We start from the raw sequence: 6,764 nt of genomic DNA, 5'->3' as shown, positions 1-6,764 counted from the left end.
AAAAAAAAAAAAAAAAAAAAAAAAGAAAATCTAGAAGAAATGGATAATTTCCTGGACACTTACACTCTTCCAAGATTAAACCAGGAAGAAGTTGAATCCCTGAATAGACCAATAGCAGGCTCTGAAATTGAGGCAATAATTAATAGCCTACCAACCAAAAAAAGTCCAGGACCAGATGGATTCACAGCTGAATTCTACCAGAGGTACAAAGAGGAGCTGGTACCATTCCTTCTGAAACTATTCCAATCAATTGAAAAAGAGGGAATCCTCCCTAACTCATTTTATGAGGCCAACATCATCCTGATACCAAAGCCTGGCAGAGACACAACAAAAAAAGAAAATTTTAGACCAATATCCCTGATGAACATCGATGCAAAAATCCTCAATAAAATACTGGCAAAACGGATTCAGCAGCACATCAAAAAGCTTATCCACCATGATCAAGTGGGCTTCATCCCTGGGATGCAAGGCTGGTTCAACATTCGCAAATCAATAAACGTAATCCAGCATATAAACAGAACCAAAGACAAGAACCACATGATTATCTCAATAGATGCAGAAAAGGCTTTTGACGAAATTCAACAGCCCTTCATGCTAAAAACGCTCAATAAATTCGGTATTGATGGAACATACCTCAAAATAATAAGAGCTATTTATGACAAACCCACAGCCAATATCATACTGAATGGGCAAAAACTGGAAAAATTCCCTTTGAAAACTGGCACAAGACAGGGATGCCCTCTCTCACCACTCCTATTCAACATAGTGTTGGAAGTTCTGGCTAGGGCAATCAGGCAAGAGAAAGAAATCAAGGGTATCCAGTTAGGAAAAGAAGAAGTCAAATTGTCCCTGTTTGCAGATGACATGATTGTATATTTAGAAAACCCCATTGTCTCAGCCCAAAATCTCCTTAAGCTGATAAGCAACTTCAGCAAAGTCTCAGGATACAAAATTAATGTGCAAAAATCACAAGCATTCTTATACACCAGTAACAGACAAACAGACAGCCAGATCATGAATGAACTTCCATTCACAATTGCTTCAGAGAGAATAAAATACCTAGGAATCCAACTTACAAGGGATGTAAAGGACCTCTTCAAGGAGAACTACAAACCACTGCTCAGTGAAATAAAAGAGGACACTAACAAATGGAAGAACATACCATGCTCACGGATAGGAAGAATCAATATCGTGAAAATGGCCATACTGCCCAAAGTTATTTATAGATTCAATGCCATCCCCATCAAGCTACCAATGAATTTCTTCACAGAATTGGAAAAAATGGCTTTAAAGTTCATATGGAACCAAAAAAGAGCCCGCATTGCCAAGACAATCCTAAGCCAAAAAAACAAAGCTGGAGGTATCACGCTACCTGACTTCAAACTATACTACAAGGCTACAGTAACCAAAACAGCATGGTATTGGTACCAAAACAGAGATATAGACCAATGGAACAGCACAGAGTCCTCAGAATTAATACCACACATCTACAGCCATCTGATCTTTGACAAACCTGAGAGAAACAAGAAATGGGGAAAGGACTCCCTATTTAATAAATGGTGCTGGGAAAATTGGCTAGCCATAAGTAGAAAGCTGAAACTGGATCCTTTCCTTACTCCTTATACGAAAATTAATTCAAGATGATTACAGACTTAAATGTTAGACCTAATACCATAAAAACCCTAGAAGAAAACCTAGGTGGTACCATTCAGGACATAGGCATGGGCAAGGACTTCATGTCTAAAACACCAAAAGCAACGGCAGCAAAAGCCAAAATTGACAAATGGGATATGATTAAACTAAAGAGCTTCTGCACAGCAAAAGAAGCTACCATCAGAGTGAACAGGCAACCTACAGAATGGGAGAAAATTTTTGCAATCTACTCATCTGACAGAGGGCTAATATCCAGAATCTACAAAGAGCTCAAACAAATTTACAAGAAAAAAACAAACAACCCCATCAAAAAGTGGGCAAAGGATATGAACAGACATTTCTCAAAAGAAGACATTCATACAGCCAACAGACACATGAAAAAATGCTCATCATCACTGGCCATCAGAGAAATGCAAATCAAAACCACAATGAGATACCATCTCACACCAGTTAGAATGGCAATCATTAAAAAGTCAGGAAACAACAGGTGCTGGAGAGGATGTGGAGAAATAGGAACACTTTTACACTGTTGGTGGGATTGTAAACTAGTTCAACAATTATGGAAAACAGTATGGCGATTCCTCAAGGATCTAGATCTAGATGTACCACATGACCCAGCCATCCCACTACTGGGTATATAACCAAAGGATTATAAATCATGCTGCTATAAAGACACATGCACACGTATGTTTATTGCAGCACTATTCACAATAGCAAAGTCTTGGAATCAACCCAAATGTCCATCTGTGACAGACTGGATTAAGAAAATGCGGCACGTATACACCATGGAATATTATGCAGCCATAAAAAAGGATGAGTTTGCGTCCTTTTGTAGGGACATAGATGCAGCTGGAAACCATCATTCTTAGCAAACTATCACAAGAACAGAAAACCAAACACCACATGTTCTCACTCATAGGTGGGAACTGAACAATGACATCACTTGTACTCGGGAAGGGGAACATCACATATCGAGGCCTATTATGGTGGGGGAGGGGGAAGGGATTGCATTGGGAGTTATACCTGATGTAAATGACGAATTGATGGGTGCTGACAAGTTGATGGGTGCAGCACACCAACATGGCACAAGTATACATATGCAACAAACCTGCACGTTATGCACATGTACCCTAGAACTTAAAGTATAATAATAATAATAAAAAAAGAAAGTAAAAAGAAAACCCATAAAATGGGAGGAAATATTTGCAATTTGTATATCTGATAAGTTACTAGTATCCGGAATACATAAAGAATTTCTACAACTCAACATCAAAAAACAAACAACTCAATTTTTATTTTTATGTATGTATGTATTTATTTATTTATTTTTATTTTATATATTTTTTTGAGACAGAGTTTCACTCTTGTTGCCCAGGTTGGAGTGCAATGGAGCGATCTCAGCTCACTGCATCCTCTGCCTCCCAGGTTCAAGCAATTCGCCTGCCTCAGCCTCCCAAGTAGCTGGGATTACAGGTGTGCACCACTATGCCCAGCTAATTTTTGTATTTTTTAGTAGAGATGGGATTTCATCATGTTGGCCATGCTGGTCTCAAACTCCTGACCTCAGGTGATCCACCCCCCTCAGCATCCCAAAGTGCTGGGATTACAGGCGTGAGCCACCGTGCCCGATTTTCAATTTTTAAATGGGCAAAGGACTTGAATAGACATTTCTCCCAAGAAGATATACAAATGTACAATTAGCGCATGAAAAGATGCTCTACATCATTAGCCATTAGGAAAATGCAAGCCAAAACCACAATGAGATATACTTCACACTCACTAGAATGGTTGTAATCAAAAAGGGAAAATAACAAGTGTTAGCGAGGATGTGGAAAAATTGAAACCCTTATACATTGCTGAGAGGAATGTCAAAGATGCAACCATTTTAGAAAAACAGTTTGGCATTTCCTCAAATAAACATGGAATTACCATATAACCCGGTAAATCCACTGCTGGGTATATATATCCAAAATACAAAATTTGTACATGAGTGTTCACAGCAGCACTATTCACAATAGCCAAAAGGTGGAAACAACCCAAATATACATCCATTGATGAAAGGATAAACAAAATGTGGAGTATATATACAACGGAATACTAATTAGCCACAAAAAGAAATGAAATTTTGATGTATGCTACAACATGGATGAACCTTGAAGGCATGATGCTTAGTAAAATAATCCAGACATAAAAGAACAAATATTGTGTGATACCACTTATATGAGGTATCTAGAAGAGAAAAATTCACAAGACAGAAACTAGATTAGAAATTACTGGGGCTAAGGGGAGACAAGATAGAGAGTTACTCCTTGATGTTTATAAAGCTTTTGTTTAAAATAATGAAAACGTTTTTGGAAATAGATAGTGGTGATGATTGCAAAACATTGTGAATGTAATTAATGCCATGGAACTGTACATTTCAAAATGGTTACAATGGCTAACATTATATTGATTTTACTATAGTTTTAAAAAATTAATAATTTAATATATCAAAACCCATTGAATTGTACACTTTAAATAGATGAATTGTCTGTGTAAATGGGTGAACTATATCTCAATAAGGCCGTTTTTTTTAAAAGGAATGACATATTGATGAATTTACTACAACATGGATGAACCTTGAAAACATTATGCTAAGTGAAATAAGCAAATCACAAAAGAGCACATATTATATTATTTCATTTATATGAAATATCCAGAATAGGTAAATCTATAGAGACAGAACATATATTAATGGTTTCCTGGGTCTGGGAGGAATTGGGGAGGGGGTAAGGAAAGTCACTGCTAACAGGTGATAAAAATATTCTAAAAGTGATTTTGGCAATAGTTGCACAATTCTGTGAATATGCTAAAAACCATATAAGTGTACACTTTAAATGAATGAATTGTATGATATGTGAATTATTATTTCACTAAAGCGGTTTTGTTTTTGTTTTTGTTGTTGTTTTTCAGATGGAGTCACGCTCTGTCGCCTAGGCTGGAGTGCAGTAGCACGGTGTCGGCTCACTGCAAGCTCCGCCTCCACTATGCACTGCTAAAGTCCTGCACCACTAAAATCCTCCTCTTAGATGATAAAAACAATCTGTGATTATCTTTGCACTTGTACTTTTGCTGCAAATGGACAGGATGCCCCCAAGGTCTGCCAATCCCTGAGGGGCCCAGCCCAGCAGAGGAAAATGGGTCTGTCTCAAGCACATACATACAGATTTACCTCCCCTCTTCCCACCTCCCAAGCTTCTAGTTGTCTTAATTGGCCTCCAAAAGAGAAACATTTCATTGAAGGGCCCTAATTAATCCCTAAGAATCTGGGTCCCCACATTCTCCTCTCACCCCACCCCAACTCCCCAGTTATTTGTTCCAGACAAAAAAAAACTTTGTAGACTCCCCAAGGAAAGAGAAGCCTTAGGAGAGGGCCACATGTATGGTCTGTGCTGGGTGTTGTAATGAGGCCCCAGGAGGCCTTTCCTCACTGGGGGCACAGCACTTGAAAGTGAATGCTGAGTGCCCTTCCCTCACACCTGCAGGAGAGTTCCAGCAGCATGCCCACAGCCACCTTTACCCCACATTACAGGCATTTCTGCTCTCACCTAGCTCCTCACAGGCATCTCTGTTCATACAGCTCTGTATGTCCTGCAGTTCTGGAGGCATGGTCTGGGTCACTGCCATGACAGAGTGTCCCTGCTAGAGATGGTTCTGCCCTCACAAGGGCCACCTAACCTACCCTGCTCATCTTTCAAGGCCCAGGGCAACCACTCCTCTTTGAAGTCTTAGCCAAGTGCCAGACAAGCTGCCTCACCCTCCCTGGGGGCATCCATGGTTTGTGGCTCCTGGCAGAGTTCTTAGCACTGCAGGCTCTGGAGCAGAACTGGCAGTGTATGTATTACATTCCCTGGCCAGATCACAGATCCATAAGCATGGGGAAGCCAAATCTGAGGCAGAGGCCTCAATGTCAGTCCTGCTGTAGTGCTGTCTTTACTCCAAAGTGGAATGTTCTGTGGTGTGCTCATAGCTGTTATTTTAAAATGGGGTCTGTACTCAAATAAAATTGTGAACCAAGACATGAAAGTTTCCTTACTACTTGTTAATATACATTGTGAATCTCTAAGAAGGTGAGGGTTCTTATGTAACAGTTCCTAGACTTTTTTTGACTATAGGATCTTTTTTATTCCTGAGCATCTTACAGGATCAGTATTCTATGGAATCATTCTGGGAAACTCTGACCTAGATTACAACTCATATGTAGCCAGACCAAATGGGGGGAAATTTAGAGCTTCGCCTCATACCGTACACCAGAACTAACCCAAGATGAGTTAAATAATTAAATGTAAAAATGAAACTATGAAAACTAAATGAGGAAAAAAATGAAAGGAAAATGTAAGCAGGGCCTTTGGATTCCCAAGCCTGGCACTGAGCCTTGCCACTGTGCTCGATAATTATTCATGGAATAAACACAGGGTTTATGATGTCACTGATGGACATGCTATGTAGGTAACATTCATTTTTGCTATTTTTTTTTTTCTGAGATGGAGTTTCACTCTTGTTGCCCAGGCTGGAGTACAATGGCACGATTTTGGCTCACTGCAAGCTCCGCCTCCCAGGTTTAAGTGATTCTCTTGCCTCAGCCTCCCAAGTAACTGGGATTACAGGCATGTGCCACCACACCCAGCTAATTTTTTGTGTGTGTTTTTAGTAAAGACAGGGTTTCTCCATGTTGGTCAGGCTGGTCTTGAACTCCTGACCTCAGGTGATCTGCCCGCCTTGGCCTCCCAAAGTGCTGGGATTACAGGTGTGAGCCACCGTACCTGGCCAATTTTGCTTTTTAAATAGGCTGCTTTAGCTTAGATGAACAAGTTTCCATTTTGGCCAAATTCCTCCTATGAAATTGCATCTAAGAAACTAATAACCTCGTACTTGGAAAAGCTCCCTAATGGTGCGACTTAATGTGGCCATCAATTGTGCCTGCTCTTTACTACAGAGGCATGAAATAGCCTTTTATTCAAAGCAGTGATTTCAGACCTGAGTCCATGGTTCTGATGGTTGGCTGGGAGGTGGAGAGGGACCAACTCACACAGGCCCTTCCCCAGGCAGAAGCCAGTCTTTCTGACCAAGAA

Source organism: Piliocolobus tephrosceles, chromosome 13 (assembly GCF_002776525.5).
Source record: "Piliocolobus tephrosceles isolate RC106 chromosome 13, ASM277652v3, whole genome shotgun sequence".
Lineage (NCBI taxonomy): Eukaryota > Metazoa > Chordata > Mammalia > Primates > Cercopithecidae > Piliocolobus > Piliocolobus tephrosceles.
This window is presented reverse-complemented; position numbering follows the sequence as displayed.